Raw genomic sequence first — 24,474 nt, forward strand, 5'->3', positions numbered from 1 at the left:
AGTAAATAGAGGAGAGTTCTTCATAATTCCTAATTACAATCTCCATAGTATAATTCTTTTCACCTTTTCAGGCAATGAAGTTGGCACCAAGTTACACTCCAAAGCCTGGGCCTACCAGGTACCAGCAATCCTCAAGACTTGTTCCCAGGAAGAGGGGACATCACCTGTAGCCTGAGGAAAAATGTGAGTCATATTCAAAAGAGTGACCTATAAGCTTGCCTACCTATGACTAGATTAAAAGTAGTAAGTATGAGATCCCAGTACAGGGCTGAAGCAAGAAAAACTAATGATCAAAACTGAAAACAAAAAAGAAATTGGTTAAGAATTATGGGGTGATGAGATGAAGATGAAGTTGTCCACTTAAAGATTCAGGGTTTGGGCAGTCCAGGATAGCTTATGACTTCTCATAGGAAAATAACAGCTTTCTTTAGAATGAATCAAAGTTCTTAATGGCATATTCCATACAGAGCAATATGAATCTGTCTAAATGCAAATCCTGTGCTCTTAATAAAGTGGAATAATTATGCATGTTTTTCATGGGCAGAGAGAGCTTTTGAGTAATATTCAACCTAGAAATTGTTCACATTTTATCTTAAACCAAATTCATAAATGTTCTCCTAGTAGAGAGAGATACTTGGCAAGAACAGCTTTAGTAGAAAAACTTTAATAGAACTTCAGTTGTAATAGAGCTACTTCTGAAGTTACCTCCATGAGTCTAGTCACCCAAAAACTATTTGTTTTCTTTAGGATTGCCTCCTTAACACAGCTCGTCTGCCATGCAGTTTCCACATTGTGAGGCTAGCAATCATCTCAGAAGACTTTTAGGGCCCATGTCGCCTCTATTTGAACTGACAAGGTCTTGTAGATGATAATGATATAATGCAGACAAGTGATGCACCTGTGTCTTTACAGACACGACCATCAAAATACCATGCACATTAAGACTGTATTTTTGGGGGCCACTGAAGTTCAGAATTCATCCCTAATGCTGTGAGGAACAGGAGTCTCTTCATGAGTGAATACAGAAAGGTGTTCTGGCCAGTAGCCACAGCCAAGGTCCCATGCATTCAAAAGCCATCCTTGACCTCTGAATATGTGAGTGGGTTTGCAAAGCATTCCATCCTGTCAAGTCATTCCTAGTCTTTCTGTCAATCCAGCAGGTGGCACATGAGGCTGAGATGGAGGCCGCTAAGGATGCACAATTACCTCCCGTGCTCGTGAGCAAAGCACGTGATTTTTTTTTTTTGTTGTTGCTGTTGGTTTGAGCTGCTAAATTTGGAATGGTTGTTATTCAGATAGAGATTACTGCAACAAATCACAAACAGAAACAGATACAATTTGCATTATAGAAATATCACTTTGATAATGACACTATTCATGGCCATGTCCGTGAACACAGCCTCCTCTTTTTTCCATACTTTTACAAAGGGGTCATTCTCACCTAAAGAGTGTAGTGTATTTTTTTTTGTATTTGATTAATGTTGATTTCAAACTTTAACAGAAATAAATTTATGCTTATCATGAAAATCTGTAATTATGTAAATTACTACTAAATATTAAAATAGTTTTCTTCTGAAGATCATTGAATATATTGGATTTATGGTAAAAACAGCATCTTAACCAGAAGTTTTACAGACACTAATAAAATGCCCTTCCTAGGCATTATTTTTCTTCAGAATCACATTTGTTAATGCAGAAGTGTCAGAACACAGTGACTATTAGAAATGACAGCTTATAATTCAATGCAGCAAAAAATTATGCATTCAAAGGAAATTTCTAGTTTCTACAAATGTCTTCCACATCAAGAGAAGTTAACATTAAATATAACATCTTAGGGTTGAAAAGGAAGCATTTGGCATTTATATTTTAATTGAGCTAAATGACTAAGCCTTCAGTGATATGCATGCAATTTTCTAGAGAAAATAACAAAGAATATTCAGATGGAAGAAGTGCTAATAAATGTTGCTTTAAATATTCCTGAAGTAACTAGGTATTATTGTACATGTCACAAATTATTCTTTAGAAATATAAAAGATGATCCATTTCAAATCGACTGAAATGATGATTGAGAATAACCAGAGCTTCCAAAAATGGTCAGGAAACTAAAGGACCCTGGAGAGAGATGATTAATAGTGCTGTCTTCACTAGACAGACATTGGTTCTCAAGAGCATTGCCAGAGCTGGTGGGTGGCTGCAGGAACTGTGGTACAGTAGTGCCTTACTGGAGCACGGAAGCATTTTTCTTCCCTCTCTCCTTCCCTCCTTTTTCCCTCCCTCCACAGCTTCTCAGCCTCACAGGGACAGTCAATAGAACAGCGAGGAAGGCTGGGAACTTCAGTAGGGTTGGGGCTTGTGTGAAACAAGCAAACAAATGTTAACAAAGAAGAATGTGTTGTGAAAACCATTTTTTTTTGTTGTTGTTGTTGTTTAGGTGTGATGACCATAGTAAGGATTTAGGCCAAATGTGTGAGAGAAACAGTGACAGAGAGAACACGGGATATAAAAAGGAGAGAAATGGAAAAGCAATGGGGAGATGCTGCTTCTACAAATGAGCCTTCTGCATCCCAGCCGTGAACTGTTTAAGCTTCAAGAACTGCTTCTGGGAACAGCAGTTGACATTTTTTTTTCTTCCTGTTTTGTTGAGACCTGGTTGGTTGTCCCACAGAGAGGAGAAGCTCAATATAATTTTTGTATGACTTTTATGTTTATTTAAGCTGTTGAAATAGGATGTAAGAGTCATTTTTCCATTGAGATATAAAATGTTAGTTTAGAGCACATGAAGCAACATTTTAGATGTTGTTCATTCATTATGTGTAGCTTAAGTTTTCCTGCCTGGCCCACAGTCAGGACAAATCTCTTTCACCTGCCAGTCCCACAGCCTCTCAGACCCGACCAAGTAAACACAGAGACTTATGTTGCTTTCAAACTGTATGGCCGTGGCAGGCTTCTTGCTAACTGTTCTTATAGCTTAAATTAATCCATTTCCTTTAATCTATACCTTGCCACATGGCTCGTGGCTTACCGGCATCTTCACAAGCTGTTTCTCATCATGGCGGCTGGCAGTGTCTCTCTGACTCAGCCTTCCACTTCCCAGCTTTATTCTCCTCCTTGCCCCGCCTATACTTCCTGCCTAGCCAACGGCCAATCAGTGTTTTATTGATTAATTAGCAACACATTTGCCATACATCCCACAGCAATTATGTGTAATGACCTCTTTAGTAAGTTCAGCAGTTTTTACAATACAAACACCCTTATCTTCTGAACAGCCTCCATGAGAAATATGATGAGTAGCCTAGAAAATAGCTATTGCATATTTACCATTTGCTCTAGCACCTCTTTGCCACCAGTCTTGCCTTTGACTTTCCCTTTTATTTTGCTTTTTAAAATTAACTTCATTGTTTGATAATTTCACACGTGTATGTAATATATCATAATTTCTGTCTCCCCTGCTCTTTCTTACCTTCTTCTGGTGCCTGCCAACCCTCCCCAAGCCCTACCAGTTTCTCTCCTAGGTTCAGGAGTTTTGCTTTTGTTTTGTGAGCCTCTTAGTTTAACGAAGGCCATCCGTATAACCACTAGATTGGGAGCATCCACTGTAGCCAGGTGGAGTCATTGGTGGATCCACTGAGTGAAGTCAATAATTTCCTTGCTCCCTGATTCTATCAGTAGCAAACAGTTCAATAGCCTGAGGTCCTCCTCCACTCATGAGCTGCTTGGTTATTCCAGTTTCTATCCCTTTCCACACCAATGACTTGGCATGTTCACTCATCTTTCTCTTTCTTCTTCAGTCTGTTCTTTTGCATCTGTTATCTCTGGCAATGCACCAATAACCACACTGTGTTTAGTTGACCACCAAGGGCCTCTTCCCACTACTCTTTCTTCTAGTACAGATTAGTCTTCTCGGTTAACCCTGTGAACTCCAATTATGAGTCATGTTTCTAGTTGGAATTCAGATTGACGTTCAGAAGTACTCTTTGTCAACTGGACAAAGAGATACATTCCAAGCATGGCTGTAGATAATATAGAAAACTTTGTGTGGGTCATTTCAATGCCTGCTTTACAGCTTTGAGTCTGTCAATACGTCACACCCAGAGATGGGACTATGCAGGCTGGATTCTCTAACTTTGGCCCCAATCAATGTTTCTGGCTTAAGGAAGTCTGTCCCCCAAAGACGTGCTGAATCTCTAAATGCCAAAGCTCTCCCCTATTTTGAGAGAGCAGTTTCTTTTGTGTACAAAGGTCTTCCTCCAACACACTCGGCGCGTTCTCCTTAGCATTAAAAAATAAACAGAAGCGACACATCCTTAGAACAACTGTCTGAACTTGGGTCACCTGTGCTGTGCCGAAGCGCTCTAAATGAATGAACTGTCAAACACCACACAGAGGTGGGAATTAAAACTGCTGAACTCGAGGTATTAGAGACGATATCGTGCTTCTTCAGGGCAGTGTGTCTGCCAGAGTTCACACAACTGCTGTGACTCCATGCGTCTCTTGGTATATTAAAACATTCCCTTGGAATCACATGGGCTCTCTGCTACATTACAAAAGCTCCAAGAGATTTGGACTTCTAAACCATCATCCAATTAGAGCTGACACTCATATAGCGATATAGAAGAAGAACTCATACACAGGGGTATTTCAGAAAACACAAACAAAACTAAGCAAAAACAGCTTTCTTGGACTGGAGACAGGGATTGAAACTAGCTACGGCATTGGAAGGATTCTTAGCATTTATTAATAACATTTTATTGTGATGCAAAATTTACTAACAACTTGCTTAAATGTAGTATCATTTTTAAAAGCTGATTATTTTCCTTACAGCAGCAAAAATGTTTGTAACATTTTTTTATTGTTTCTGAAGGCACAGATTTTCGTAAGTATTAACTACAATTAAAAAGTTATAGTTTAACAACCTATAATCCACAGCCCGTGAGAGGCTAGATAACAAAGAGGGCCCAAAGAGGGATTCATTGATTTCCCTGGGAAAGGGAAATAGATGAGATCTCCTGGGTAAACTAGGGGCAGGGGTAGGGGGTATGGGGAGATGGGAACTTGAGGGAGTGGGTTGGGTGGGCTGGGTGCAGGAGGCAGTTTTGGGGCTGGGAAGGAGGGCTAGAGAGAAACCTGGTGCCAGGGAAACTCCCAGGAATCCACAAGGATGACCCCAGTTAAGACTCCTAGCAACAGTAGAAAGGCTCCCTGAACTGGCTATCTGCTGTAATCAGATTGGTGATTAATATAATTGTCATCACAGAGCCTTTATCCAGAAACTAATGGAAGCAGATGCAGAAATCCATAGTCAAGCACTGGGCAGAGCTCTGGGAGTCCTCCTGAAGAAAGGGAGGAGGGATTGTAGGAGTGGTGTGTGTGTGTGTGTGTGTGTGTGTGTGTGTGTGTGTGTGTGTGTGTGTCAAGGTCATGGTGGAGGAACCCACAGAGACAGCTGACCTGAGCTTGTGGCAGCACGTGGACTCTGGACCAACAGTTAGGGAGCCTCCATGGGACCAACCTAGGCCCTCTGCATGTGTGTGACAGTTGTATAGCTTGGTCTCTTTGTAAAGTTCCTAGCAGTGAGATCAGAAGCTGTTCCTAGTGCTTAGCTGGCTTTTGGGAAACAGTTCCCCATGCCGGATTACCTTGCCCAGCCTTTATACAGGGGGAGGAGCTCGGTCCTACTTCAACTTGATGTGCCATGCTGTGTTCAAGCCCATGGGAGGCCTGCCCCTTTCTGAATGGAGATGGAGGAGGAGTGAGTGGATGAGGAGGGAGGTAGATGGGAGTCATGCGGAGGGGATGGGAGGAGAGGAGAGAGGGGGAGCTGTGGCCCATAAGTAAATAAATATTAAATAAAAAAGTTATGATTTGAATATGAAATTTGCACTATCTGCTTGGTACTCTGTAGGTGGTGCTATTTGGGGAGTTGCTAGAAACGGAAGAGGTACGGCCTAGCAGGAGGAAGTAGGTCACTGGATATGTGACTTTATAAGTTTATAGCTGGACCCTGGTTCTTATATTTTCTTTTCTTCCTGTCTGCCATGAAATGAGGAGTCTTCTCTACACTCCTGCTGCCATGAACCAAGAGACTGGACCAAGTCTTCTGCAACCATCCCCCTAACCAGCCCCTCTTAAGTTTTCTCAGGGGTTTGTCACTGAGGCAAGAAGCCGGATGAATACAGTTCCTCCACAATTTCTCTTCCATGCATTTGAAGGTTCTCTTCCATGTGTTCTAGCTAGTAGTGGCCAGAAGTACTAAAGGCCTTCTTCTCTGCTAAGTAAATAAATGTACCATAAATAAACTTGGCAGAAAACCTATCTTCTCCTTTTCTCTAATATTCTAAGTGAAGACTTCCTGTGTAGTTAGGTCTGCCTCTGAAGGGAGGAAGAGTTTTAGAATCCTGTCTCACCTAGATTGTCCTTCTTTACTGGTGTGACTGAGCAAAACAGACGCAGGAACTTTCCCCTCTGTTCCTGGAGGGGAAGCTTGTTTCTTCACTGCTTTCTGAGCTGCTGACTTCAAACCTTGGACTTCAGTTAATTCAGAGTGAATGAACATCTCTCTGCGGCATCACAGGCTCATATAATGGGTTCTGTTCCACAGGAAATGGTCAAGGTTCCTTCTCAATCTCTGTCCATGCTTTCTGTGGCCTCTCCAAAGTCCTTGCAGAGCTGTTTAGTGAGCCATACCTTACCAAAACAAACCTGTCTGTTTTTGGAGAATGACACCTGTCCAATAATGAAAGGATGTTTTCTCCTTTCTTTGCAAGGCCTGCTTTCCCTTAGCTCTTCAGAGACAATGGACCCATTTGATTGGGTGTTGGGCTAGTTATAGCTCTAAGATGCAATTGTTATCTAGGGAATGTCTCCTAAGCAAATAAAATTATTTTGATGACAAAACTGATGAGATAGAAGTGAAATGATTGTTGTTACATGTTCTGTGACCATCTCTTTCTGTACCTGAACCCCCAGTCTCTACTCTGGGCTGAATTCTTACAAATATGTCTTAAACTTTTGTAAACTTTTATTCTTTGCTTGAAATTTTTTCCTTCCTTCTTTCTTCCTTTCTTTCTTTCTTTCTTTCTTTCTTTCTTTCTTTCTTTCTTTCTTTCTTTCTTTCTTTCTTTCTCTCTTCAATTCATCCTTTTTGGTTGAGCAAATGTATTCTAACATGAGCCATTTATACTCTAATTTCTGCTTTTAGTTTTAAATATTTTATCTAATAAAAATAAACTACTTGTCTGGATGCTTTATGACTCTAAAAGATTCTTTAGGAAATTTTTTTTGGGGAAATCCCTGGTTGCTTATTTAAGGGTGAAGACTTAATAATGCCAATAACTTGTTTAGAAAACACAGTTTTATTCACATAAATATTATACAAGCTATTTAAGGAATATCTTAGATAAGAATATTTTCCTTAGATTTTTTTGGTAATGGTTTTCATTCTCTGTGTAATGTATGGTGTTTTGGTTGTTATGTGTAAGGTCACAGGGTTAGTTTTTGTGTTTTGCTTCATTTTTATAATCATGTAATGTAGTAATACCACAGATAGAGGAAGATTAAACAATATTGGATGAAGCTGTAATGCAGTGTTTACATTGGCAATTGTAATTGAATTCATACTAAAACAAAGTCCAAAAGATCATTCTAGTTTAGCTTTCAAATATTCCCACTTTGTTTCCCAATAGTCACAAATTTCAATAAGTCATGAAGTATCTAACATTTCTTCAAATAATTTCTTCTACTGTAGAAGTGCATGTGCACACACACACATGCATAAAGAGTTAAAATGGAGTACTACTCAGCAGAAAAAAAACAATGACATCATGAAATTTGCAGGCAAATGGATGGAACTAGAAAATATCATCCTGAGTGAGGTAACCCAGACTCAGAAGGACAAACATGGTATGTACCCACTCATAAGTGGATACTAGATATAAAACAAAGGCTAATCAGGCATCAAACCACAACTCCAGAGAAGCTAACTAACAGGGAAGACCCAAAGAGGGACACATGGACCATCCTGGGAAGGGGAAATAGATGAGATCTCCATGAGTAAACTGGGTGTGAGGGGTGGGCAATGGAGGGTAGGGGGTAGGGAATGAGAACATAAGGGAATGGGATGGTTGAGCTGGAACAGGGAGAGGGAATGCAATGAAAGAGATACCATGATAGAGCGAGACATCATGGGGATAGAGAGAAACCCGGTGCTAGGGAAGTTGCCAGGAATCCCCAAGGATGTCCCCAGCCTGGGATACCAGCAATAGTGGAGAGAGTACCTGAACTGAACTGACTTGCCCCAGAGATCAGACTGGTGAATACCCTAACTGTCATCACAGAGCTTTTCTCCAGTGACTGATGGAAGCAGATGCAGAGATCCACAGCCAAACACTAGACAGAGCTCCAGGAGTCCATCAGAGAGAGAGAGAAGAGGGATTCTATGAGCAAGTGCATCAAGATCATGATGGGGAAACCTGCAGGGATGACCAAACCAAACTGAAGGGAACTCATGAAAGTTGGATCAATGGCAGTGGAGCCTACATGGGACTAGACTAGGCCCTTTGCATGGTGAGACAGTTGTGTAGCTTGATCTGCTTGGGAGGCCCCCTGGCTGTAGGATCAGAATCCATCTCTGGTGAATGAGCAGGCTTTGTGGAGACCACTACCTATGATGGGACACCTCATGCAGCCTTGAGGCAGGGGGAAGGACTTGGACTTGCCTCTATTGGATGTGCCTCCCCATGGGAAGCCTTGCCTTCTTGTGGGAGGGAGTGGTGGTGGGTTGGGAAGCGAAGCTGGGTTGGGGGGCGGGAGGAGGGAAGAGGGGGATCTTTGATTGGTGTGTAAAATGAATGAAAAAATTTTTTCAAAAAAAAGATGATATACATGATACTGGAGGAGAAGTGTAATCATTGATCTTACCCAGTGGTAAATCTGGAAAGATACAATAACGACTGTTCTGTATAAACATGTTCCCTGGGGCAATACTGGCACATACATAATGGGAGTAAACACCACTTTCTGCTTGAATTTAAGTTCATCCTCACAAGATGAAGCCAATAGTTAGTGCCATAGGTAAGAACTTATGGCTTGACAGGATACAGTGTTAGACAAACTCCAAAAGACTTATCATTCAATGACTTTGGTTTCAAAAATAAAAATAGTTATTACAGTCAACATTTTATGTAATGACTGAAGATACTGATTATGACTTTGCAAACAAAAAATGAAAATGGACAATTGCCCTTTAAACTTTCCAGAATTTAAAACCAGTATCAAGAAAAATATAAGGTGATGCCTAAATTGACATAATTATTTGACTATTTATCTATTTTTGAAATTTGTATTGGATCTTTGTAGGGAAACATGTTATAGAGATTCTAAACTAGACATAAGAGACCATCCTGATGTTGTTACACATTTGTTGTCTTTAGTGTTTCCTAGGAACCAAACCTCACAAGGAATGCTTCTGCAGCTGCGGACAGAATTACCATCAGCTCTATTCAAGAGATGATGTTGTTCATTTTCTGTCTGCCAAGAGTCACTAACATTTAATTTGGATTTTACTACATGATGAAATTGGATAACCAGTGGATATTAACCCATCCCTCTGTGTGGGGCATTTACCCACCAACCCCACAGTTCCCCAGAGTTTCCTTGAGTGCGAGCAGCAGGAAATATTAGATAGAAGGATTTAGATGGAGGAGATAATCAGATAGAAAATACAGGATAGCCTCCAGAGGGCCTGGAACCTATTCCAATGAGCCCCGACTGTCTCTGCCCTACGGCATTTATAGAAATGCCAAGCGGTGGAGCAAAAGATTCCCCCACTTCCAGCACAGCCAACTGCAGACCATTCCAGACCCCTGCATTCAGGCCGGTGGTCCAATCATCCTCTCTATGCAGGCCTGCTGGGTAAAGCCACTAGGAACCTGACAATGGGCTCCCACACCTCTGTTTCCATTGTATATATGAGGGACAACATGCATAAAGTATAAATGTTGAATTGAAGATTAGAATTTTCCATTATTGGTATTTTTCTAATAAATTCTGTGATTTTTGTGCATATTATTGTTATTGGTTTCTTTGAAATAGACAAAATAGAAAACATATATTAAAGACTGAGAGTAACAGAAGACAGATGTAAATGTCACTATGGCTATGAGATATTAAGTGTGGAATTCTAATTACAGAACATAATTTGGAGAGAAATCTGATGGAGTAAAAATGTAATTATTATAAAACTGTTGATAGTCTAGGTAAATGACTTGTCCCTAAAATTAAAAAGTCAGACCTGGTTAATTATATCTCAGCTAATAAAAACTAAAGTGATAAGGTTTATAGATTGGCAAAAAAATTAATGAACTCTTTAATGAATTTTTAGTAAGTTATACAAGTCAGAAGTAACTTAATAAGAAGCCTAGAAATGTTTAGGAGAGATTAGATTTGCGGAGATATGTAATAAGGCTGATAATAATGGAAGTCCATCTACTATAAAGGAGTACTTTAAAATTAAGCCAATCTTACTGTGTCTCATTGTGTAAAATGATGTAGCACAGAGTAGCATTTAATAAACACTAATTGCATGAACTAGTGTTGATATTTAGGCCCTATAAGAAAAAAATATGATATATACATGTGTGTGGTAACTCTGAGGGCTATTGGCAACATTTCAAACTGGTCAAAGATCTTTCTTTGTGCTTCGTAAGCTGCTTTCTCTCTCTCCTTAATCAATACATTCTAAAATAATTATTTTTACTGCCCACCCATGTGTTTTCAGTGCCCACAGAGGACAGAAGAGGGCATCAGATCCCCCTAGAGCTGGGGTCATAGGTGATTATGAGCTGTCTGATTAGGGTGCTGGGAACGGACTCAGGTCCTGTAGAACAGGAAGTGCCTTTAGCCATTGAGACACTCATTCCAGCCCCTTTAATCAATATATCAATAAAGTCTTTATCAGTTCATAGCAAAAATCTCTCAAACATACACACTCTAGGACCTCTAAAAGTTCCTTTGTTCCCAAGGAAGTCTCATATTCTTTGCTTAAATTGCTGTTCCTTGTGCCTACTGTCCTTAATGCAGTTACAAGAGTAGTCAAATTCCTTGACAAGGTGGTTTTTGCCTGTAATTGTCAAGATTTGCTTCAACTTCCTATCTATGTATCTGGGAGGTAAGTGTGGAAAAAAATGCTTTTCTCATGTAGGTTCTGAATCTTTTCCCCAGGTCATGGCTCCCATGGTCTAAGGGTGTGATGTTCTACCACACTCAGGTCCTGTACAGACTCTTGCTTTCTAGTAATTGTATTCTCTCTCTGGCTTTAATGTTCTCAGAAAAAAATAAAAACTGTCTGTTCCATGAGCAGAATTATTTGGCTTTCTACCAAATACTGTTTGTTAGTCATTATCTTTCTGGGTGATTTTAGGAAGGAATATGCATTAGAGTATTGCAAATAAAATTAGAATCAGCTTCAGCAATGGCAGATACTGTACTCGGCTCTACAGTCTGGCAGGGCTATTTGAGAACTACCGCATGCACAGCCAGCAGTGAGTGAGGCCCAGAAAAGAGACAAGTTGACAGTTGAAGTAAGTCTTGACAGTCATGAGGACTAGCCAGTGCATCAGAGAGACGGCTTTCAGTATCACACAGTGAGGAGCGCTTTTGGGAAATTGCATCAGCCTTTGGGTAATTTTTTAAGAAAGCAATTCTCTTGTATGATCCTGCTGGAAACCTTAAGCTGGTGGTGAAAAGCCTTATGAAGCAATTTTGTTGGCATATATGTTTGTTTGGGGAAATGGCAAGAATTACTACATTGTTATAAATAAAACTACTATTTAATTGTATTACATATAAAATTAAAAGTTTAGAAATTACTCCTTATTTTAAAATATGTTTTATTTTTGCTAGTATTGAATCAAAACACTTGAAAAGGTTTTAAATTTATTTTCAGACTAAAGTCCCATCCATTAATTCTTTCGGGACATTTATAGAAATTTTCCCTGATATTAAGTGGGCCCAATTAAATGCCTTTTCCTGTGGTTGCTATGATAATTGATTATTAAGGATCCTAGATATGTTAGCCAATATGTGTACACATGCATATGCATTAATCCAATGCTTTCAAAATTTCCAAGAAATTTTATGAATTAGTGAAGCACTCTTAAAAATGACTGATTTACTTCACTAATGTGGACAGTATGCTACTTGCAAGTTAAAGAGATGATGGGTTACACAACAGGCTTGTATATCCACTTCCTCAATGCTTAGTAGTTATCCTGATATTTGATCCTCCTTGTTCAATCTGAACTGTATGCCCCTTTGAAAAGAAATTTTGCTTTGCTTCAAAACTTAATTGTGGTGGGTCTGGAGAGAGGGGTTAGTGGTTTAGAGCACTCCTTGCTCTTCTTGAGTTCAATTCAGGTCGCACTATCCATAACTCTAGTTTTGGGATATCTGATGCCCTCTTCTGATCTCTGTGGGCATTAGGAATATACATGGTGCATATACATACTCGCAGGCAAAACACTTCTACACATAAAATAAAAATAAATGTTTAAAATTTAATTGTCTCAAAACATCTTTAAAATATTATTAAAATCTGAAAATTTTCCCATGTGTTTATGTTTTTTGGGGGGACTTGACCCTTGAGGGGGAAAGGGGAATCTTGCTGATTTTGTAAGAGAGAGAGAGAGAGAGAGAGAGAGAGAGAGAGAGAGAGAGAGAGAGAGAGAGAGAGAGAGAGAATGGTCTGCCTTGGAGGTAGGGCCAGACAACACATTTCCTCAAGTTCAGCCTCCTTGCGAGGTGCTCCACAGTCTCCCCAAACATGACCCACAGGGGACCGACTGCTTAAATAATGGGCCTCTAAGGAATATTTCAGTTTCAAAGCATGCTAATTGTCAAGAGTAACCTGGATTTTACTGAATGGATTGATAAACATTGAGTTCTCTTTCCTTTACTCTGGATTCCTAGGTTATTAAAATTCTCTGGGAGTGATAATGCAGCGTGAAACATCAATTAAGGTAAACCATTTTACATACAGCTATTATTTTTCCTTCGAATTAGATTCCTAGAAATGAAATGTCTGTGTCAAAAGGTGCAGAGTATTTTGTTAAGGGGCTGTCGGAGAGTTAATACCAAATTTTCAGTTCTAACAGCAGTCTATGAGAGGCGCATGCGTCTCTTGCCTATAACCCAGTTGGTGATGAGAGCAGCAATGAGACTTTTTGCAAGTTCACAGGAAAACTGATGTCATTTTAATTATCATCCCTTTGTTTATTAATGAGGTTGAACTTACATTCAATGTTTATTAGTCATTTGTGACCCCCTGTATGTTTCCTGCTCATTTTTTTCTCATTTGGGTATTTGATGCATTTGCATTTTAAAAGAAGAACTAATTAACAGAAATAAATATCTCATTAGTGAACTTATGGAGGAAGTACTTTCTAAGAAGGAGACCTTTAGTACGTCTATCTCTAAAGAATATTCCATAAAGAAAGGGATGGACATCTACTGATATCTGAGGCTGCTACAGCTGATGGAGAGTGCTCTCGGTAGGGGCTGATGAAAACATCTGAGTTTAGTGCTTACCAAAACTCGCCAATCCCTTCAGAAGCTATGGAAACCAATTTAAGTATATTAAAGAAAATACAAATAATAGCAAAATAAGGGAATCATTCTCCACATGGAGGTCACCTTTTAACAAAAATAGAGTTGATTCACTTTTCAAATTTTTGAAAAATATGTAACAGACAACATAAGGAGATCAAGGGGATACAAATCGGAAAGGAAGAAGTCAAGCTTTCCTGTTTGCAGATGACATGATAGTATACAAAAGTGACCCCAAAAATTCGACTAAGGAACTCATACAGCTTATAAACACCTTCAGTAATGTGGCAGGATAAAAGATTAACTAAAATAAATAAATAAATCAGTAGCTCTCTTATATACAAATGACAAATGGGCTGAGAAAAAAATCAGAGAAACATCACCCTTTACAATAGCCACAAATGATATAAAATACCTTGGGGTAACTCTAACTAAGCAAGTGGAAGACCTGTATGACAAGAACTTTAAGTCCCCGAAGAAAGAAATTGAAGATGTCAGAAACCATTAAAGATGCTCACTTTTTTCCCAGTGTGTATTTCAGGCTTCTTTATAAAAAATCAGGTGTCCTTAAGTATGTGTGTTTGTGACTCAGTCTTCACTTTAATTCCATTGGTCTATGTGTCTGTTTTTATGCCAGTATCATGCTGCTTTTATTACTATAGCTTTGTAGTATAACTTGAGATCAGGAATAGTGAGATCTTACGCTGTTCTGTGATTGTTCAGGATTTTTTTAAGCTTTCCTGGGTTACATTTTTTTTTGTGTATTTCGTATGAAATTGAGAATTGTCTTTTCAATGTCTGTGAAGAATTGTGTTGGACATTTTGATAGGTATTCCATTGAATCTGTAGATTGCTATTTGTGAGATGATCATTTTTAGTATGTTAATCCTACTGATCCATGATCATGGGAGATCTTTCCATTTTTTGATATCTTCTCCAATTTCTTTCTTCAAAGACTTGAAGTTCTTGTCATACAGGTCTTTCAGTAGCTTGGTTAAAGTTACCCCAAGATATTTTGCATTATTTGTGTCTATTGTGAATTGTGTTGTTTCCCTGATTTCTTTTTCAGTCTGTCATCTGTATATAGGAAGGCTACTGATTTTTGGAGTTAATTTTGTATCTAGTTACCTTGCTGAAAGTGTTTATCAGCTGTAGGAGTTCTCCAGTGGAATTTTTAGGGTCACTTATGTATACAATCATATCATCTGTAAATAAAGATTCTTTGACTTCTTCCTTCAGTTATCTTATTGCTCTAAAATTTCAAGTACTATATTGAATAGATATGGAGAGAGTAAACAACTTTGTCCTGTTCCTCATATTTTGTGGAATTGCTTTGAGTTTCTCTTCATTTTATTTGATGATGGATATAGGCTGTCTGTAAATTGCCCTTATTATGTTTAGGTATGTCCCTTGTATCACTAACCTCTCCAGGAATCTTATTATCAAAGAGGAATGGATTTTGTCAAAGGCCTTTTCACATCCAATGAAATTATCATGTGTCTTTTTCTTTCAGTTCTTTATATAGTGTATCACATTTATTGCTTTTCATATATTGAACCATCCCTGCATCTCTGGGATTAAAGCCTACTTGATCATTGTGGTTGATCTTTTTGATTGTGTTCTTAGATTTGTTGGGAAAGTATGTTATTGAGAATGTTTGCATCCATGTTTATAAGGGAAAATTTCTTTCTTTTTTTGGGGGGGTCTTTGTGTGGTTTGGGTATCAGGTATCAGGTAACTATGGCCCTCATAGAATGAATTTGATGATATTCCTTCTGTTTTTATTTTGTGGAATAATTTAAGGAGTATTGACATTAATTTTTCTTTGGAAATCTGAAAGAATTCTAAGCTAAAACGATCTGTCTGCTTCTATTTAATGACTGCTTCTATTTCATTAGGGGCTATATGTGGTGGTATTGTGTTCCCCAAAATATTGCACCCTTATAAACTTATCTGGGGTCAGAGAACAGAACAGCCACTAGATACAGAGGCTAGAAAATGGTGGCACTCACACCTTTAATCCTAGCCTTCTGGAGGCATGGATCTCTGTGAGTTCAAGGCCACATTGGAAACATCCAGTCATGGTGACTCATGCCTTTAATCCCAAGAAGTGAGCCTTTAATCCCAGGGAGTGATGGCAGATAGCAGAAAGGTATATAAGGCATGATGACCAGAAACTAGAAGCATTTGGCTGGTTAAGCTTTCAGGCTTCTAGCAGCAGTTCAGCTGAGATTCATTCTGGATGAGGACTGAGAAGCTTCCAGTCTAAGGAAATAGGATCAGCTGAGGAACTGGTGAGGTGAGGAAGCTGTGGCTTGTTCTGCTTCTCTGATCTTCCAGCATTCACCCAATAACTGGCCTCAGGTTTGATTTTATTAATAAGACCTTCTAAGATTCATGCTACAGCTATAGGTCTGTTTAACTTGTTTATTTGACCTTAATTAACTTGGATACTTGGATACTAGGGAAATTATCCACTTCTTTCAGATTTTCCATTTTGGTGGAGTACAAGTTTTTAAAGCATATCCTTATAATTCTCTGGGTTTCCTGGGTGTCTTGTGTTATTTCTGCCTCTTCATTTCTGATTTTGTTTATTTGGATATTTTCTCTCTACCTTTTAGTTAATTTGCATAAAGGTTTTTTGATATTATTGATTTTCTCAAAGAACCAACTCTTTGTTTCATTGATTCTTTGTACTGTCCTTTTGTTTCAATTTTATTGATTTCAGCCCTCAGTTTGATTATTTCTTGCCATCTACTCCTCTTGGGTGTGATTCTTCTTTTCTTTCTACAGCTTTTAGGTGAACTGTTGAAGTTGCTAGTATGATCTCTCCACTTTTTCTATGTGGACAGTTCTATGAACTTCCCTCTTAGAACAGCTTTCATTGTGCCCCATAAGTTTGGGTATGTTGTGCATTTATTTTCGTTGAATTCTTAGAAAATCTTTTCTTCTTTCTTTCTCTATTCCTGTCTTGATCCAGTTTTCAGTTGAGACTTGTTAAATTTCCATGAGTTTATGAGCTTTCTGTTGTTTCTGTTGTTATCCAGCTTTATTCTGTGATGGTCATATAGGATGCAGGGGGTTATTTTAATCTTATTTCTGTTGAAATTTGCTTTTTGTTCGAGTATGTGGCTGATTTTGGAGACACTTCCATGGGGTGCTGAGAAGAAGGTATAGTCTTTTGTGTTTGGGTGAAATGTTCTGTAAATATCTGTTAGATCCATTTGGCTTACAACATGTTTGCTATAGCATTTCACTGCTTAGTTTTTGTCTAAATGATCAGTCTATTGGTGAGAGTGGAGTGGTGAAATCTCCCACTATCATTGTATGAGGGTCAATATATGATTTAAGCTGTAGTGGCATTTCTTCTTATAAAAATGAGTGCCCTTGTGTTTGGGGCATAGATGTTAAGAACTGAAATGTCCTCTTCATGGATTTTCCCCTTTGATTAGTATGCAGTGTCCTTCTGTATTTCTTTTGATTAATTTTGAATTGAAGTCTATTTTGTCAGATATTAAAATGGCTACACAAGTGTGGGGTGTTTACGCACCACCCCCACAGTTCCCCAGAGTTTTCTTGAGTGTGAGCAGCAGGAAATATTAGATAGAAGGATTTATTGCAGAGAATATTGCGGAGATAAACATAGAAAATAAAGGATAGCCTCAAGAGGGCCTGGAACCTATTCCAATGGGCCCCGACTGTCTCTGCCCAAGTGTTTTTATAGAGACACCAAGGGGTGGAGCAAAAGACCTCCTCCCCCAGCACAGCCAAGTGCAGACCATCTCAGACACCTGCACCCAGGCCCATGGTCCTAATCATCCTCTATGCGGACCTGCTGGGTAAAGCCACGAGGAACCTGAGAATGGGCTCCCACACACAAGCTTGTTTATTAGGTCCATTTTGTCTGGAATATCTTTTTCCAACCCTTTACTCTGAGGTAATGTCTATCTTGGATGTTGAGGTGCATTTCTTGGATGCAGCAGAAGGATGGATCCCATTTTCACATCCATTCTGTTAGTTTGTGTGTTTATTGGAGAATTAAGACCATTGATATTTAAAGATATCAATGACCAATGATTGTTCATTACTGTTGTTTTGTTATTGGTGGTGGTGGTGATGGTGTGTGTGTGTGTGTGTGTGTGTGTGTGTTGCATGTGTATGTTTCTCTTCCTTTGATTTTGGTGGTCTGAGATGATTTATTCCCTGTGTTTTCATGGTTGTAGTTAACCTCCTTAGGTTGGAGTTTTCTTTCTCACATCCTCTGTATGGCTAGATTTGTATGTTAATATTGCTTGAATTAGATTTTATAATGGAATATCTTAATTTCTCCATCTATGGTGATGGAGAGTTTTGCTGGGTATAGTCTGAGGTCTCTTAGAGTCTGCAGCACATCTGTCTGGGACCTTCTGGTTTTTAGACTCACCATTGAGAAGTCAGGTATAATTCTAATAGGTCTACCACTGTATGTTACTTTGTCTTTTCCCCTTGCAACTTTTAGTATTCCTTCTTGTTCCGTATGTTTAGTGTTTTGATTATTATGTGGTGAGGGATCTTTCTTTTCTGTTCCAGTCTATTTGGTGTTCTTTATGCTTCTTTACCTTTATAGGCATCTCCTTGTTTAGGTTTGGAAAATTTTCTTCTATGATTTTTGTTGAATATGTTTTTCTGAGCTGACCTTTGCACTGAGATTATTCTACTTCCTCTATTCCCATTATTTTTAGATTTGGTATTTTCATAGTGTCCCAGATTTCCTGGATATTTCATATGAGGAGTTTTTTAGATTTAGTATTTTCTTTGTACTTATACACGATAGTGATGTATCCATTTTTTTCTGTTATATTCTCACATCTCTTGTATTCTGTTGGTGAAGGTTGTTTTTATATCTGTTTGAATTCCCCAATTTTTCATTTCAAGCATTCCCTAGTTTGTCTTTTTCCTTTTACTGATGCTACCTCCATGTTCTTGTCTTGAGTGGTTTTTATTCATTTCCCTGCACTGTTTTTCTTAGTGTTCTCCTGGATTTACTTAAGGGATTTGTTGATTTATGTAGATGTAACCAATCGTCTTATTAAATAAGAAACACAGAGCCGAATCAGAGAAGAAAGCCAAGAGGTCAGAGCTAAGAGCCTTACCCTTCCTGCTTCAGGGATCCTCTTCAGCCAAGAGAGCTCTCCGAAAGGGGGCCTGCTTCCTGTGTGTTTGTCTTATATAGTCTTTCTGTTCTGCCTTCTCATTGGTTGTAAACCCAAACACATGACCGCCTCCTCACTGCCTGTGTGTAGAGACTTCCAGGTCTTCTATGGTTGGGATTGAGATTAAAGGCATGTGTCTCCAATGCTGGCTGTATTCTTGAACACACAGAGATCTACCTAGCTCTGTCTACCAAGTGCTGGGATTAAAGGCGTGCGCCACCACCGCCACGCTCTTGCTATGGCTTTAGTAGCTCTGACCCCCAGGCAACTTTATTTATTAACATACAATTAAAATCACATTTCAGTACAAATAAAATACCACCATAAATTTCTTCCATACAGCCCTCTATCATCTCCATACAGACTGTTTTAGGTCTTTTCCTGGGCTTCAGCTATGTTGGAGTACTAAGTGCCTGCTGTGGTAGTATTGCTGAGCTTTGGTGGAGACATTGTTCCGGCTGTTATTGATTGCATTTTTATGCTAAAGTCTAGGAGTCTGGGATTAGGATGATTACAGGTCTGGGTAGTGATATCTGTTTTTGTCTCTGTTGGGTCAGTGTTTTGTTCCTTGGTTCCCGCCTCCTCCCTGGATTTCAAGAGAGAAGGATGACTGTGTGCTGCCTGGAAATTTTCTGTGGACCCATTTCCCTGGCCTGCTCAGCTTGGTGTGTTCCCAAGGTATGTCTGCTGGTGTTGGAGGTTGGCATTATGGGATGAACTGGGGAAGGAAAGTTGGAGGAGATCTTCCTGTTCCGTTGGGATGGATCAGAGTGGAAAAGGAGACGGTGGCAGATGTTCTGCTGCAGAGCTGGGGATGAGACTGGAATTGGATCTGGGGAAGAGAGGGAGAAGAGAAGATCTGCAGACAGCCCACCTGGTTTTCTGGCAGGTGTGTCCCATGGGGTAGCAGGATGTGCCTGCTGGGGCTGTGGGTTGGGACAAAGCAACTAGTTGGGGGAGGTTAGAAGGGGAAGAAGGTCTGTGGGAGACGAGGAGATGGAGTAGGGTGTCTGGGAAGGTCGCCAGGGGGAGGTTAGAAGGGGAAGGTCTTTGGGAGCCAAGGAGATGGGAGTAGGGCGGCTGGGAAGGTTGCCAGGTGTTCTGATGCAGACCTGGACTTGAGACTAGGGGATTGGATCTGGGGAGGGGGGCAGAGAGCAGCGATTACCTTAATCTAGCACTTTCACAGTTTTAGTTTTTGTAAAGATTTGTTTCTATGCATTTGAATACAGATGTAATTACACTCTATGTAGCCTTATAACTTGTTTCTTGTATTTAACATTATGGTTTAACCTTGTTAGTATGAGTCATTAGTCTAATTCCTGAATCTCTGTATAGTTTAATTTTACTTATATTTTTGAGCATTTAGATTTCCCCTTTATTTATTTATTTTTACTACAATTTCTTTGTGTCTGTTATATTTTTCTTGGCAACATTTCTTTTTACTTAACATTTTGTCACAGGCTGATAACCAACTATTTTCAACCCAAACATGTTAAGAAGACTGATAAGAAATGTCAGGGATGTAAACCACACTATGCTGGGTTTTCATGTCATGTTCTGTGGTACCAAATTCTGGAGTGTTTTCTTGTGAACCTCAGAGCATGCCTCACTAATTCCTCCTTGTACTACACTGGAAAGAGCATTGGTTGAATAAACAGAAGACCCATTTCAGGCATCTGTGTGTGATCTTGGGTAAATTACCCCCTTAGAGCATCTATTATCTCATATATAATGTGTGACTTCTATAGTATTTTTTAAGATGATTCTTTTGCAAGAATTAAACAAAACAGCGTATGATGCCTTCTGGAATGTGTGCACTTAATGTGTGCAAGCTAATGTTGGGTCCCTCCTCCTCTTTTTGTACTTTCTTCCTTTTTTCATAGTGTTGTATAAATAAGCTCGCTCTTGTCTTTTCTTTTTGAGACAGGGCCTTGTTATGCGGCCCAGACTAGTGTGAAACTCTCCATCCTTCTGCCTCAGTGTCCTTAGTGCTGAGATAACAGGTGTGCATCATGCCCTGCTCTGAAATGGTCTCCTTGTGAAGCGTCTAGAACACAGCAATGATGTGGTTTTCCATCAGTTAATGCTAAATGAATGTGTGAGTAGAAGTCTGGTCCACAGGGATGGTCCTTGTCTTTCCTCCGGTTGACAGCAGCATCGCCATGGGCTTGATGCTGCTTTAGGCTAAACCAGGCTCCCGCCTTTCTTCCCATATACATCTTTTAAACTAACTTTCCCTCCCTCTTCTCCAACTCTTCCCCCTTTCCTTCCCTCCCTCCTTTCCTCCATTTCCCTCCCTTTCCCCCCTCCTCTCTCTCTCTCTCTCTCTCTCTCTCTCTCTCTCTCTCTCTCTCTCTCTGTTCTAAGGATCAAACTCAGGACTTTAAGCTTCCTGGATGATCATCTACCACTGAGCTACATCATCAGCTCCTTCTACACTTCCTTTTATTAGTTAAAAAAAAAACAACATACAAAATAATGTGTTTCTGTAACTCTATGGCACATTCATATGTTAGATGTTTTTGGAGACCTCCCTCCCTCCCTCCCTCCCTCCCTCCCTCCCTCCCTCCCTCCCCCCTCCACACTGGCACACCTCTGTCCCCTTCCTGCATGTTCTCTGCCTCCCTCAAGTGGCCCTTTTGCCTTCCTGTCACATGTTTCCTAGTACCCTCCTCGGCTTTGCCTTCCCCAGCTCCCCCTTAAGACCTAAAAATTACTCTGCTAAGCAACACATCTCAGCTGCAGAAAGACAAGCTCTGCATGTCTTGTCTCATACAAAGATCCAGGATTTCAAATTCGCTAGTGTGCATATGTGTGTTGATGTATGTGGACATCCTTTCACTTCTGATACACTGTATTCTCCATAATCATGTCCTGGAAACATTCCATGCTCATACCTTGCTCATCAGGTGATCAAGATTTTTAGATACAACTAACACAGAATAATTAAACAGGTATCAAATGTCATGTTTTAGGAAAGCATTATTGGCTGAAAATTTGTGTTCACCTAAAATTCATACAGTGAAATCTAATTCTTAGTGGGATGGCTGTGGGGCTTAAGGGCAGTGATTAGATTTAGGTGAGATCCTAAGTGTGCTACTTTTTAAAGATATATTTAGTGCTCTGATGCAGACAGAAATTCCTTCTTTGCTTCCAGAAGGCATCTGACTACAACCCAGGGCCCAGACTCTTCTCGGGATCAAATCTTGCATCACCTTGGCGCCCCATTCTCTAGAACTGTGAGAGATAAATGTCTTCTGTATGGGACACCCAGTCATAGTATTTCGTTGCAGAAATTCAAATTGAATAAGAGAATAAAATGAGGTTCTACAGTCATCCATGGATAAAATGCTTCTCATTCTTACAATAGAAATGGTCTCTTTCCCTTCCTTATAACATACAGAGAGATCTTGCTGAAATAAGATGGGGATTCAATGTTCTTGGAAGGTCTCTTTCTGTTTAGAACCCAAAATTAAAGACAGATTGTTTCTTTTCATCTGTTATAAACACGTCTTTTGTGATCTGGAATATATTTAATGGGAGTAAGCCATAGCTTAATGACCCCAGTTTTCTCTTGAGTAGAACGAGAGAATCTTGTGTACTTACATTTGAAAAGAAGAGTCATGTTTCCCCAGGTTATTTTTGAAAGTTTCAGATGACATGAGATTATATTTTAAAAAGGACCTACATATTTCCATTGTACATCATGTGAAGTTTACAGTGAAGTTTATGTGTGTGTGTGTGTGTGTGTGTGTGTGTGTGTGTGTGTAGTCAGGGTGGTAGACAACAGAAAGGTGCAAATGCAATGGAGTGACTCAGGCTGAATAAGGTGAAGTGGGGCCACGGGGAGAAAAGTGAAGGGCTGGGGAGAGGGCAAAGCCTGAGCTATGCTCCAGACTCAGCTGTTTCATTTCTCACCTGTGTCGTCAAATCCTGTTTCCTTCTCTCTTGCATGGGAATAATGATGACATTTTCCGAGCTAGTTACAACTTTTCCAGTCATTAAGTTGTGAAGATTAAATTACTTTGGTGGAGCGTCATCCCACTCTGGTTTTTATAGTAGAAATGTATGGTCATTATTAATAAATTCCTAGTATTTCACGTTTACCAGGAGATAAATTGTGGTTAATAAATGCCTATAGTTTTGAGCTCAAGAAATTCAAAGACAGAGACAGAAGAATTGTGACTCCAAGGATAACCTGGACCTCATTGTGAGGTCACAGCCAACCTAAAATACCCTGTTCCAACACATCAAAAACAAATTGAAAGAAATTCAAATGATTCATTATTCCTTTTTAATAAAATTTTGTCTCAAGCTATCTATCCTATCTCAATTTTAGAGCAGGATAAAATATAATATGTAATTTACTATTTATGAAAACAGTAATAGAAGCAGCTAGTTTGGGGAGAAATCTATTCATAACCTCAGAAAATATGTTAGGTGTTTCAATATGAGTGCCTGCTTCTTTTAATGTGCAGATTTTCTTAGAAGCTTCCTGAATACTTTGAGTTACTAAGTACAATTATGCAACTTATCATATCGATCTCACTATTAATTCCACTGCATAAAACTACTTGGAGGAAGAAATGAAAGGAAAATAAAGGTAAAGAGGGTATTGGCAGAGAAGGAAGGAAGAAAGACAGGAACATTTATCACACAACTTGTTAGCCACATGCACAATAAATATATCGATTAGTATTTTACTAGGACTTCTTTTAAAGGTCTCAAGAAAAAGGTCAAATGAACTACTCTGGAAGGCATTAAAAATTAACACTTTAAAATTACCATACAGCTACACCGCCACTATTGTTGTTGAGTCTAGTACCTGCATGAGTTTGCCACTGAAACACACTGTTTTCATTTCCAGCTGAACTGTTTTGAGTCAACTGTTTATTTTATAATGAAATAAAATATTATAGAAAAGTCATAAAAAAGTAAAAGAAAGCATAGCAAGTCTTGGGCACTCATTACTCAGTTCCTCCTCACATTAGCATCTTACATAGTCATGGGATGCTCAAGGGGATCAGTATCTATCTATCTATCTATCTATCTATCTATCTATCTATCTATCTATCTATCTATAGACAGGGTTTCTCTTTGTAGCTTTGTGCTTTTGCTGGAACTCACTCTGTAGCCCAGGCTGGCCTCGAACTCACAGAGATCTGCTTGGCTCTGCCTCCTGAGTGCTGGGATTAAAGGCCTGTGCCACCACAGCCCGTTGGGGATTAGTATTAGAACAGGACAGTAACTAATCTTTAGATACATTTGGGATTTCAGCAGGCTTTGCACTAACATCATTTCCCTGCTTCAGCATTAAATTCAGACCATCACATTATGTATTATTCTGGGTTGTGATTGTTTTTCAACCCTCCCTTTGTCTTAGTTACCCCTCTGTTGCCCCCATAAAATACACTGACAGCCAACTTGAGGGAGAGAGGGTTTGTTTTGGTTCACAGATGGGGGGTGTAGTCCCTTCTGGTGGGAAATTCCCAGTGGCACGAACTGGTTACATTGTTTCTACAGTTAGGAGGGTGTGAGTAATGATTGCTGGTGCTCAGCTTTCTTCATTTTCTGCAGCCTAGGGAATGGTGCCGCCTATTTTAACAATGGGTCTTCCTACTTTTAATTTATTCAAGATACTCCCTTACAACTGCTCCCTAAGGTGTGTGTCTAGGTGATT

Source organism: Peromyscus eremicus, chromosome 13 (assembly GCF_949786415.1).
Source record: "Peromyscus eremicus chromosome 13, PerEre_H2_v1, whole genome shotgun sequence".
NCBI classification, from domain to species: Eukaryota; Metazoa; Chordata; class Mammalia; order Rodentia; family Cricetidae; genus Peromyscus; species Peromyscus eremicus.